Source organism: Schistocerca cancellata, chromosome 2 (genome assembly GCF_023864275.1).
Source record: "Schistocerca cancellata isolate TAMUIC-IGC-003103 chromosome 2, iqSchCanc2.1, whole genome shotgun sequence".
Lineage (NCBI taxonomy): Eukaryota > Metazoa > Arthropoda > Insecta > Orthoptera > Acrididae > Schistocerca > Schistocerca cancellata.
In genome coordinates, this window is record NC_064627.1 from 1061628475 (window position 1) to 1061642782 (window position 14308).

The following is a 14308-nucleotide window of genomic DNA, read 5'->3' on the forward strand; positions in this document are numbered from 1 at the left end:
TGATACGCAAATGATTAGCTTTTCAGAGCATTCACACAAGGTTGGCGCCGGTGGCGACACCCACAACGTGCTCACGTGAGGAAAGTTTCCAACCGATTTCTCATACACAAACAGAAGTTGACCGGCGTTCCCTGATGAAACGTTGTTGTGACGCCTCGCGTAAGGAGGAGAAATGCGTACCATCACGTTTCCGACTTTGATAAAGGTCGGATTGTAGCCTATCGCGATTGCGGTTTATCGCATCGCGACATTGCTGCTCGCGTTGGTCTAGATCCAATGATTCTTAGCAGAATATGGAATCGGTGGGTTCAGGAGGGTAATACGGAACGCCGTGCTGAATCCCAACGGCCTCGTATCACTAGCAGTCGAGACGACAGGCATCTTATCCGCATGGCTGTAACGGATCGTGCAGCCTCGTCTCGATCCCTGAGTCAACAGATGGGGACGTTTGCAAGACAACAACCATCTGCACGAACAGTTCGACGACGTTTGCAGCACCATGGACTATCAGCTAGGAGACCATGGCTGCAGTTACCCTTGACGCTGCATCACAGACAGGAGCGCCTGCGATGGTGTACTCGACGACGAACCTGGTTGCACGAATGGCAAAACGTCATTTTTTCGAATGAATCCAGGTTCTCTTTACAGCACCATGATGGTCGCAGCCGTGTTTGGCGATATCGCGGTGAACGCACATTCGAAGCGTGTATTCGCTATCGCCATACTGGCGTATCACCCGGCGTGATGGTATGGGGTGCCATTGTCTACACGTCTCTGTCACCTCTTGTTCGCATTGACGGCAGTTTTACCAGTGGAAGTTACATTTCAGATGTGTTACGACCCGTGGCTCTACCCTTCATTCGATCCCTGCGAAACCCTACATTTCAGCACGATAATGCACGACCGCATGTTGCAGGTCCTGTATTTCTGTGAGATGTCTGTGCTGCATCTCGCCTGCTCTCATTATTCATCACAGAATATGAGTCGTGTGGTAAGAATATATTACCATCGCAAGTAAATGTGATGAATAGTGACGGCAAGCGAGATGTCGTATAGACCTCTCACAGAAATGAAAGAAAAAAATAAACGGGTGTGAATTATGTTACAACAAAGGAATTCAAAAGTCAAAACTTCCAAAACGGGACGCAAGAACCATGACCAGTAGTATCAGTGTAGAACATATAGGAGGTACGGACGTCTGGGAGTCCCTTCGTTACACGTCGCTGTTGCAAACTGACACTACGCTAAGAAACATACAGAAACCTAAATACAGCGGACAGACACGTCAGTGACCGGACGGAAAGTTCGTAACTTTATGAGGGGGAAAAATATATAAGACCCATTGAGATTTGAACTCGGGTCTCCCCCTTCGCAGTCCAATAGTGTGACCACACATTAAATTTTGACCGTGCGCTGTTTCTATTTTTCTTCTTTTTTCCACCGTTCAGTACACCTTCTTCCTGTTTTCATGCTTGATCTGTGTTCAGTTTTTGTTGGGCTATTCAAAGAGCCAACTTTCCGCTAAACCTGAGGGGCGTGCGATGGGGAGATTCCCTTGTTAGGGACTACAGTTACGAATAACTTAACTTGTAACGATAATATTGTGGGGAAAGCGAACCAAAGATTGCGAGCTATTGGCAGAACACTTAGAAAATGCAACAAGTCTACTAAAGAGACTGCCTACACTGCGCTTGTCTGTCGTCTTCTGGAGTACTGCTGTGTGGTGTGAGATATGTATAGGTTTCGTGGAGGACATCGAAAAAGTTCAAAGAAGGGCAGCTCGTTTTGTACTGTTGCTAGGTAGGGGAGCGGGTGCCACGGATCTGGCACATGAATTGGGGTGGCAATAACAATTAAAGGAATTTTTCGTTGCGGCAGGATCTTCTCATGAAAGTTCAGTCACCAGTTTTCGCCTCCGGGTGCGGAAACATTTTATCGGCGTTCGCCTACATAGGGAGAAATGATCGTCGTGATAAAATAAGAGAAACAGAGATCGCACGGGAAGATTTGTAAGTAGGCTCTTTAGGTTTTTATGTTGGTAACGCCACGTAGCGCTCTATATGAAAATCACTGACTGTGCTGTGTGAAGGCTGTGGTTGGTTTGCATTGTTGGAGTATATGCTATTGTAGTGTTGGGCAGTTGGCTGTTAACAGCGAGTAGCGTTGCGCAGTTGGAGGTGAGCCGCCAGCAGTGGTGGATGTGCGGAGAGAGATGGCGAAATTTTGAGAGCGGACGATCTGGACGTGTGCCCATCAGAAAGAATAAATTTGTAATATTGGATATAATGGACTGATATATATATATATATATATATATATATATATATATATATATATATATATATATTATGACTTTTGAACACTATTAAGGTAAATAAATTGTTTATTCTCTATCAAAATCTTTCTTTTGCTAACTATGCCTATCAGTAGTTAGTGCCTTCAGTAGTTTGAATCTTTTATTTAGCTGGCAGTAGTGGCGCTCGCTGTATTGCAGTAGTTCGAGTAACGAAGATTTTTGTGAGGCAAGTGATTTGTGAAACGTATAGGTTAATTTAGTATATATCAGTCCGTCGGGATGCGATAAACCGCAATCGCGATAGGCTACGATCCGACCTTTATCAAAGTCGGATACGTGATGGTATGCATTTCTCCTCCTTACACGAGGCGTCACAACAACGTTTCATCAGGGAACGCCGGTCAACTTCTGTTTGTGTATGAGAAATCGGTTGGAAACCTTCCTCATGTGAGCACGTTGTGGGTGTCTCCACCGGCGCCAACCTTGTGTGAATGCTCTGATTTTGTGTTTAACATTTGACGATGCCACTATGGCTCGAGTATATTACGACATGTTTTTATAAAACAGATCTGAAGATGGTCATTACAGACCTAAACCGGTAGTCCGATGACAAAGGTCTGTGACCATATACGTGAAGTATAGAAAACTTTGTCTATATTCGGGTCACTGTTTTCTTCGCGAGGATGTCGCAGCTTGTGAAATAGCAATAGTTATAGAGTTTTCGTGTTTAGGACTGTCGAGAAAAAATAATTGGATGTGCAGGAAAAGAAACCAACAGAAGCATTATATGGCATAGGTTGCTTTCAGTATACAGAACAGAGTTCTCAGGACCAAATTTCCGATATGTCTGAAATGGTGACTTTCGGGTGTGCATTAGCAGTCTTGAATGGTGCTACTGAAACAACAACTTTTAACGTGAAAATCATTCGAAAACTGGTTGATACTCAGCGAAAACTGTAGAGACGCTTGATGGAAATTACTTGAAAAGATTTAAAAAGAAAATAAATGCATCAAGTAACAGGTTGCAATCGAAGATGTAATTATGACAGTTACGGAGACTGTAGGTGGTCGGGACGTGTAGTCAGGTGAATAAATGCTGAGAGGACTAAGAGAGTTCGCTGATGGACTCCAACAGAAGAGGAAAAGCCGATGCAATGACCTAATGGTAATTAAAATGTTTGACTTTTGTATTATTGCGTTATGAAAGTGGTGAAAAAATGGAAATGTACAGTGTAGATAGCCAAGGGAATTGATGGTGGGCCAAAAAGACATTTTGCTGGATTCGAAGGCATAGTAAAAGACCAATACGGCAAGGAGTTTAGGAGACAAGAGAAAACATAGAGGACGTACACGTACATCTATGGAACAAAATGCACGTAGAAATCTAGGAAAGACCTTAACGGGTACTTTATGTCCAAGACTGCTGTTGATGAAAATGATGATTATGCTGTAAGGTCACATGTTAATTTAAGACGCGTGAAGGTATTATTTTTGTGTAGCATACCTCCGACAGTTATTAAACATCATCCTAAACGTGCTGAAAACTTAGTGTTACAGCAACCTAATAGTGACTGTTGGAATAATTAATGAATAACCATTATATTGAAGTGTTTTTTAATTGAAGTCCTCCTAATAGGCAGAATATTCCTTCATTAATTAATTACTTAAGTGCCGTGTAACTTTAAAAAAATGGCTCTGAGCACTATGGGACTTAACATGTGAGGTCATCAGTCCCCTAGAACTTAGAACTACTTAAACCTAAGTAACGTAAGGACATCACACACATCCGTGCCCGAGGCAGGATTCGAGCCTGCGACCTTAGCGGTCGCGCGGTTCCAGACCGTAGCGCCTAGAACCGCTCGGCCACAACGGCCGGCCTGCAACTTTTATTCGTTTCATACTTTCATTTTAGATTATGGAGTAATTTCAGTGTTTGTGGCGGCCCCAGTCACAATCGATATTGGTCGCCACTGAATTATTCCCCACAGGATCTGAAATGCAGCGTTTCGTGGAATATTTATTGCTTCTATGATCAGAATCAGTCTGTCCTGTCTGTATGACATTTTGACGTACGATTCTCACTTCAGTGTGAACTGGCAGAAACGCAGTATTTTGTTCCTTCAAAACACTCCCCCTTCGTCAGTGTCCGTCAAAAACATATCAACAATGAACTACCTGAAGATTGTCCGTCAAAATACCGTAAATATGTCAACGCGGCAAAGATGGAGGTATCGTCGGCGCAGATGTCAAAGCAACAGATTTTACGAAAACATATGGCAATCCTCGCGAGAGCCGAATGGACGACAAATATTTGGCATCAAGAATATATCTTGCTGACAAATGCCACATTCCGTTCATCCTGTGCGCCTCTACTTCCTAGTACGGTGCATGGACGTGTAAAACACGAGGAGCTACGACCATATATACACTACTGGCCATTAAAATTGCTACACCACTAAGAAATGCAGATGATAAACGGGTATTCATTGGACAAATATATTATACTAGAACTGACATGTGATTTCATTTTCACGCAATTCGGGTGCATAGAGTCAAACAGAGCTTGGATGGCGTGTACAGGTACAGCTGCCCATGCAGCTTCAACACGATAACACAGTTCATCAAGAGTAGTCACTGGCGTATTGTGACGAGCCAGTTGCTCGGCCACCATTGACCAGACGTTTTCAATTGGTGAGATATCTGGAGAATGTGCCGGCCAGGGCAGCAGTCGAACATTTTCTGTATCCAGAAAGGCCCGTACAGGACCTGCAACATGCGGTCGTGCATTATCCTGCTGAAATGTAGGGTTTCGTAGGGATCGAATGAAGGGTAGAGCCACGGGTCGTAACACATCTGAAAAGTAACGTCCACTGTTCAAAGTGCCGTCAATGGGAACAAGAGGTGACCGAGACGTGTAACCAATGGCACCCCATACCATCACGGCACGTGATACACCAGTATGGCGATGACAAATACACGCTTCGAATGTGCGTTCACCGCGATATCGCCAAACACGGATGCGACCCTCATGATGCTGTAAACAGAACCTGGATTCATCCGAAAAAATGACGTTTTGCCATTCGTGCAACCAGGTTCGTCGTCGAGTACACCATCGCAGGCGCTCCTGTCTGTGATGCAGCGTCAAGGGTAACTGCAGCCATGGTCTCCTAGCTGATAGTCCATGGTGCTGCAAACGTCGTCGAACTGTTCGTGCAGGTGGTTGTTGTCTGGTAAACGTTCTCATCTGTTGACTCAGGGATCGAGACGTGGCTGCACGATCCGTTACAGCCATGCGGATAAGATGCCTGTCATCTCGACTGCTAGTGATACGAGGCCGTTGGGATCCAGCACGGCGTTCCGTATTACCCTCATGAACCCACCGATTCCATATTCTGCTAACAGTCATTGAATCTCGGCCAACGCGAGCAGCAATGTCGCGATACGATAAACCGCAATCGCGGTAGGCTACAATCCGACCTTTATCAAAGTCGGAAACGTGATGGTACCCATTTCTCCTCCTTACACGAGGCATCACAACAACGTTTCACCAGGCAACGCCGGTCAACTGCTGTTTCTGTATGAGAAATTGGTTGGAAACGTTGCTCATGTCCTCACGTTGTAGGTGTCGCCACCGGCGCCAACCTTGTTTGGCTGCTCTGAAAAGCTGATCATTTGCATATCACAGCATTATTTCCTGTCGGTTAAATTTCGTGTCTGTAGCACGTCATCTTCGTGGTGTAGCAGTTCTAATGGCCAGTAGTGTATATATAAAATCATCTTGGGGTTGAAACTCTTTTATTCCGTGTTTGCTTTAACAATACGTATGTTTTTGAATAGGGTCCGCCTTTAGCAAAACACAATTTTGTTTTTTAACCCAAATATGTTTCACTTCAGTTGCAGCATCTTCACTGGACTTTTATTTTTCACATGTTAAAGATAAAGAAGGTTGTTTACTGTTTGTATACATGTAACTATTTGTTTTTAAATCGTAATTACAGATATTTGAAAAATATTTGTTTTTCCAAACGCAGTGTGGCCTATTGTGTCCTTCATCATGATTTTACCAGCTGTAAGCGGAGTTCTTTCTAACATCTTGCCTTTCAACAGGTGCGGTTGCCCGAAATATAAAATAGTTCGTCTTAATCATAAAGTAATCTTTGTCCGTATCCCTGATCTGCACGGGTGTTTTTCTTGGTTTTCCAAGTCCCAATATTTTTCCGCTTTCGATCTTAACCTGGCGTATTATCAGATTCCCCTTGCCGAAGAATCCAAGACGTCCACTACCTTTTGCGCTTACTGGATCTTACATGAATGCAACAGGGTGCCTTTCGGCCGTTCTGCCGGGGCGGCAGTCCTTCTAGGTTACTCGATTCCGTGCTCTGAGATCTGAAGTTCAAATGTCTCTATAACTACTTGGAAGATGTCATTTACTGTGCAAACTCCCCCAAACATTTGGAGCACTTACGGCACGTTTCGGTTCAAATCAAATGGCTCTGAGCACTGTTGGACTTAACATATGTGGTCATCAGTCCCCTAGACCTTAGAACTACTTAAACCTAACTAACCTAAGGACGTCACACACATCCATGCCCGAGGCAGGATTCGAAGCTGCGACCGTAGCAGTCACGCGGTTCCGGACTGAGCGCCTAGAACCGCTAGACCACCGCGGCCGGCTGGCAAGTTTTGGTGCGTCTGAGGTATGTGGAGCTAACAGTCAAACCATCTAAAGTTATTTTAGCTCGTCGTGAGCTACCTTTTCGTGGGCACCTGGTCTCGGCCGTGAGTGTCAGGACTGATCAGCCTAGGACCCAAGCTATTTACAGTTTCCGCCCTGCTAAGACTACTAAAGGGTAGCCCATTTGATTGGACTGACTAACGTCTTCTGAAAATTTGTTCCGAAGTTTGCAGAGCTGGAAGTTCTGTTACACATGTCGCGAACGAAGGGAGAGCCATTTGTCTGGACCGACAGCCAGCAGAGCGCGTTTGACGCACTTAAGATCGCTTTGAGTAATTGCCCTGTTCTGGCCATTCCTGACTTCACCAACCTTTTGCGGTCCAAAACGACACCTCTAACTCATCGGTTGCCGCCATGTTGCCTCAAGAGCAAGGTGGCCACCGGAGGCCTCTAGCCTACACCTCTAGGTGCATGGAGAGCTGATAAGAAATACTCTACTTATGACATGGAAGCGCTGGCTCTCCTGTTCGCGCCAGAGAAATTTAAATGCTACCTTTACCACCAGAAATTCATCTGGAGGACATCCAGCCCATATTTGGGTTCTCGCTCACCTGCGTTAAACTGGGCGTATTGCGAGGTGGGGTGTCCGAATTTTCACCTTCTTCAATGATGCCACATTAGAGAGTGCGATAACGTTGTAACAGATATCTTGAGCAGAATGTTCGAACAGCAAAAGGGTTCCTCTCCCCACGATGCCGAGGTGGCAGAAGGTCTTTTTAATTCAGTGCTACCGAAGTTCCCGTATTGTTTGCTAGCCTTGGATATAAAAAGAGCAGGACCCCAAGTTGAGCTCTATCTGCGAGCAGCTGAGAGCAGGTCAGCCAGTTAGCCAGTTTCCGGGAACGAGCTGCGGAAGGCCATTCTCCGCCGCCACGTGCGCTGGGATGAAGAGCTTAAGATCTGTGTGGTTACCGCGCTGGTTCCTGCTGTTTTCAAATATTATCGTAATTCTGTTGTGGGGGGAGAGGGGGTCGTCGGGGGATTGTATAAAACCATTCACAAGGTCCATGAGTCCCTAACCTGGCCCACCCTGAATTGTGATGTTAAAAAATGGTTAGTCAGTGTCAGGAATGCAAGATGGCTAAGCCTACTTCCAGTGGTCGCAGGGGGTTACTTCAGTTCAATCAGCCAGAGGTCGCCATGGAGAGTCTCTTTATTGTTCTCCAGACCCAAGGTGGGTAGCGGTATACATTTGTTGTGGTTGATGGTTTTGCTCGGTTCAGCTGGTTGCACCCTAGTGTTGATATTACTGCCGGTCAAAGTATTACCCATTTGAGTAAGATTTTCTCTTGGTTCGGTCCTCCGAGGGTAACTGTCAGTGATAATGCACCGCCGGCCAATGTGGCCGGGAGGTTCTAGGCGCTTCAGTCTGGAACCGCGCGACCGCTGCGGTCGCAGGTTCGAATCCTGCCTCGGGCATGGATGTATGTGATGTCCTTAGGTTAGTTAGGTTTATGTAGTTCTAAGTTCTAGGGGACTGATGACCTCAGATGTTAAGTCCCATAGTGCTCAGAGTCATTTGTACCCATTGTTTTGAGGACTCGAACCTCCGACGGTAGGAGTCGCGCGAACCGTGACAGGACGCCCAGAACGTGCGGCTACCCCGCGTCTTCCTTCCACCTATGTTTCCCGTTCGGCGTGACATTTAAGTATTTATTGTTTCTGCATCGTGGTATGATTTGAAACTTAATCTTGGTTGGACGCTGAATTTCTTCACTATCAGGTGAAAGTGGGGGTTGTTGCCTCTGCCAGTTACGTTATTGTCTTTTAGCGACTTTTCAGAACTGTTTTGTCTATGCTGCCTGCGTGTAATCTGATGACTTAAATTTTTGCTTGTTTTACTTAAACGTTACTTCTCTGTTCATCAGACGGCTCACGTGGCTCCCCCCCCCCCCCCCCCCTCCCCCGTCGGAGTTTCGAGTCCTCCGTCGGGAATGGGTGTGTGTATTGTCCTTACCGTAAGTTAGTTTAAATTAGCTTAAGTGGTGTGTGAGCCTAGGTACCGATGACCTCAGCAGTTTCGTCCCATAGGAACTTGACACACATTTCCAATTTTTTTTTCTGTTCATCAAACTATTATTGCACGTTTGTGCCTTGGGGCGTGTTCCCCCTGGCTGCTTAGACAAGGAGTGTGGTGGGCAGGGTATCGGGCCTGTCCTAAGTACTTTAGTGTCCTTTCGTCCAGACCGGATTGCCCGACTTGTGGTGGTTTCGTATGAAGCAGCTTTAATTGCTTTTCTTTCCTTATAATGAACTCCTATTTAGGTAAAACTGATTTATTTGTTATATTTTAGTGAAACACATTCTGAAGATGTTTATGCCTGCCTGTTTTGAAGACTGTTTTCTTAGAACCTTTGAAGAGATTATTATGTATTTTCAATTGGTGAAATATTAACTTGCTTCTCTTATTAAAATTTGCTGTAAATATATCAACAATAGTAACCAGTGGCACAAAAAATTTGTATATTTTTGGAAAGAGAATAACATTTGTTGTAAATTTAAACATTCATACTTCATGTTCCCATGAAATACGTTTAGAGAGTTGAAAGCGAGTATTTGAATTAACACTATAAATTTCTGTAATTTGATCTCACTGAAATATTTGATAACGTTGTTGATCGATTATTAGTAATTGTCCTTAAATTGTTTCATCTAATTACATAACTTTGTTTTAATATATCAAGTTTCTGTTGACCTGATTGGTAAAGCTACTTTTCCTCGGGAGTGTTAATAAAAATCTCGATAAGAATGATGTTCAGTCCTTATTTTGCCTCGTTCATCCACTCTCAGGCAACTTTACACCAATAGTGCATACAACATTAATAACGCTTTTCCATTTGAGGAATCTCCTGGTGGAACATGTGTTCGTCACCACCAGCGTCTAGGTTATCCGAGACGAAACCCAAATGATCACACAAGGAATGCAGTAGAAGTGACATGCTTCATCCCACAGTGTGGTATGATCGCAGAAGCTACACTCCTGGAAATTGAAATAAGAACACCGTGAATTCATTGTCCCAGGAAGGGGAAACTTTATTTGACACATTCCTGGGGTCAGATACATCACATGATCACACTGACAGAACCACAGGCACATAGACACAGGCAACAGAGCATGCACAATGTCGGCACTAGTACAGTGTATATCCACCTTTCGCAGCAATGCAGGCTGCTATTCTCCCATGGAGACGATCGTAGAGATGCTGGATGTAGTCCTGTGGAACGGCTTGCCATGCCATTTCCACCTGGCGCCTCAGTTGGACCAGCGTTCGTGCTGGACGTGCAGACCGCGTGAGACGACGCTTCACCCAGTCCCAAACATGCTCAATGGGGGACAGATCCGGAGATCTTGCTGGCCAGGGTAGTTGACTTACACCTTCTAGAGCACGTTGGGTGGCACGGGATACATGCGGACGTGCATTGTCCTGTTGGAACAGCAAGTTCCCTTGCCGGTCTAGGAATGGTAGAACGATGGGTTCGATGACGGTTTGGATGTACCGTGCACTATTCAGTGTCCCCTCGACGATCACCAGTGGTGTACGGCCAGTGTAGGAGATCGCTCCCCACACCATGATGCCGGGTGTTGGCCCTGTGTGCCTCGGTCGTATGCAGTCTTGATTGTGGCGCTCACCTGCACGGCGCCAAACACGCATACGACCATCATTGGCACCAAGGCAGAAGCGACTCTCATCGCTGAAGACGACACGTCTCCATTCGTCCCTCCATTCACGCCTGTCGCGACACCACTGGAGGCGGGCTGCACGATGTTGGGGCGTGAGCGGAAGACGGCCTAACGGTGTGCGGGACCGTAGCCCAGCTTCATGGAGACGGTTGCGAATGGTCCTCGCCGATACCCCAGGAGCAACAGTGTCCCTAATTTGCTGGGAAGTGGCGGTGCGGTCCCCTACGGCACTGCGTAGGATCCTACGGTCTTGGCGTGCATCCGTGCGTCGCTGCGGTCCGGTCCCAGGTCGACGGGCACGTGCACCTTCCGCCGACCACTGGCGACAACATCGATGTACTGTGGAGACCTCACGCCCCACGTGTTGAGCAATTCGGCGGTACGTCCACCCGGCCTCCCGCATGCCCACTATACGCCCTCGCTCAAAGTCCGTCAACTGCACATACGGTTCACGTCCACGCTGTCGCGGCATGCTACCAGTGTTAAAGACTGCGATGGAGCTCCGTATGCCACGGCAAACTGGCTGACACTGACGGCGGCGGTGCACAAATGCTGCGCAGCTAGCGCCATTCGACGGCCAACACCGCGGTTCCTGGTGTGTCCGCTGTGCCGTGCGTGTGATCATTGCTTGTACAGCCCTCTCGCAGTGTCCGGAGCAAGTATGGTGGGTCTGACACACCGGTGTCAATGTGTTCTTTTTTCCATTTCCAGGAGTGTATTTCACAATACCGTAGTTCTGTGCCGTCTGGCTGCCTAAAAGGTTCGTGCAGCACTTGTGAAAGACGGTCATGCCATTCTTTCAACACCACTCAACAAATCACGGGAATATTCATCAGACATTAATTCCTCAGTTCGCAGACCTCCAAGTGTACGTTCCTTCATTTTTGCTTCTATCAACATTGGAAACTTCTGTCGCAAGTACATAAATCCACGTATCGTTTTGTCCATGCTTTCACAAACTTTTTGACCAAATATAATGTGCAGTGGAGGTGCATACACATTTTTGGGGTCAACTGGAGGAGTATTCACCATATTATTCTATCCATATAATTCATTCTGCAAAGGCTATTTTTCCCGTAATAGGAGTTTTTTGTGTCTCTGCTGTCCTATTCACACAGGAAGCAGAAGTGCTTTGTGTACCTGAGCTGATTGCTAGAAAAAAATGAAAATACTATGAGACCTCCACATGTACGCCACTTCTCGTACTGGACAAGTGTTAGTAATATATTCATCATCAACGAAACCAAAGAAAATTGGTCCCCACGTGGAGAAGTATTGCCTTAAGACTAACTTTGCCTTAGTCTATGAACAAATGCTACTCACTTACATTGCAGTCATGACCATGGAATCCCTTTTCACGCTCCTACCCTATGACATAATTAATCCTTAGGTGCCCCCTAGTTAATAAGCAACTAAGGTTTTATTTTCTGCTGGTTAAGTTTTTTTTTTAATTTGAAAAGCGAATCGATACCGTCACACACACACACACACACACACACACACACACACACACACACACACAGGCATATATATATGCCATACAGCAATTTTTTCGTCGCAAGAAATCAACTTGGTAGTTGGCGGTTTAGTTAATGAGTCAATTTATCGAATTCTAATTTTTTTTACAACCGAAGAAGTCGCTATTTACATGTTCTCTTGCGCTTCAGGAGCGACTTAGCGTATGCAATCCGCCTGTTATGAACACATGTTTCTTGTAGCAGTCGTGATAAAACTGGAATTTATAGTGCTGTTATGTATTTACATTATGCGTTCCTTCTCATGTACTCACTTTTATTTGAATCTGTGTCTTAAGGTCGACATTGTCGAATGTCGGAATTGTAACATCATTGTCTTCTCCCTTATATGCCGCGCGTTCATTTGGTTTGCCTTCCCGCTCATTGTTACTTTTCCTTTATTCACATTTATAAAAGTCATAATGAATTCGTACAAGGCATTTGCACTACAATCATGTGCATTCCTTCGTAGGTGAATCTAATTTTCGTATGATTCTTTCAATGAATCTCACGGTGAAATCTACCTAAGCTACAATTGGTCTTATGTGGTCTGTCTACTTGCCATAACCGTTATGACTATCAATTGAAGCTACACGTTGCAGTAATAGGTATCTATTATACTTCCACTAAGGGTTTCGGAGAGCTGCATTTCCATCGTCAGGTAAATTTATGTCACCCAATGTGGCATGTATCTATTGTATGGACGACTTTCGGCTAACCTGTGGCACTTTCTTTCAGTGATCAGAGGCCGCTTTTCCAGTTGTGTTTACATTCATACACTTCGTACACACTGCAGTACGCAAAGATGGCATACGTGCTGAAAGACGTTGACTTAACTCCACTTGATGATGAAGGTATAATTGTCTGAAATGTGGAGAGTACAGTACGTTACAATAAATGTGAGTAAGTACTGCTATTTGTATTCTCAATTGTACCAAGCGTCCCATCTCCTACAGGTCTTTCTGTCACTCGCAACAGTTTCCCAGCATTGAGACTTTCTTACAGATGACAGCATTGTCCGCAAACAGGAGTTTCTCAAGCGTTGTTGGCGAACTCGGCGATCACAACTGGAGCGCTCATATGCACGCGCAAACAAGAGTTGAATATTAAACACAGTACATGTTCAAGACTACCAACTGTAATTGATTGATGACTCCATGTTGTCTTGTGCACTACGACCAGATAACAGGTATACTTGAAAAAAGAGACAGCATTGGTCGTATATTTTTTACTATCGCAAAATCGATTTTCTGTCACTGAGTGACCATCTTCAGTGCTAGAAGTTAAAATTTTTTCACATTACGATCAGAGAGTACAACATAGAAAATCACAATTACATCTGCATATGAACATAACACTTGTTAGAAACAAACCTATGTTGTATAACTTAAATTAGGATGCACTGTTGTCACTAAGCTTACGGCAATGACATAGACTGAGGTCGCTGTTTACCTGCACTTGTTCAGCAGACCTCGGTGTGACGGGGCTTGACACGCCCTCTATGTGACATATGTCACGTGACGACATAGTATTACTGGTTTTGCGAATTATTAACACTAAATAACTCTTGTACTTTTGTGAATGGTGTATTAATTCTAATTTAAAATGTACGTACAACACAGCAGACGCAGGGGAATATCTAAAATACATTGGCGTATTGTTTTTTATAAACTATAAAACATGAAATAGATCGATGATAAGTTGTTAGAGTGCAGAACATATAAAAAGCAAAAGATAATGCAAAAGAATAATAAATGAATAACATAAAATGAGGCGTAACACAGGTTTTTTTTAAAAAAAAAAAAACATAATACCCACCATCTGGCGTGGGAAGTCAGAAGTACAACGTTCGTAATTTATGTAACAAACGTTAATACCAAGGAGTCAAATATATAAAAAATATTAACGTTAATACCAAGGAGTCAAATGTATATAAAAGAATAATAATAACAGTACGAAACTGCCGTTACTTAATAATTAAAATGCCGTGCAAATATAAGGTGCGAACAAGTAGTATACATCAATCATCGAGAAATCATCATGAGGAAGGACAAGTAATAGTGTCACTTATACCAAAATAT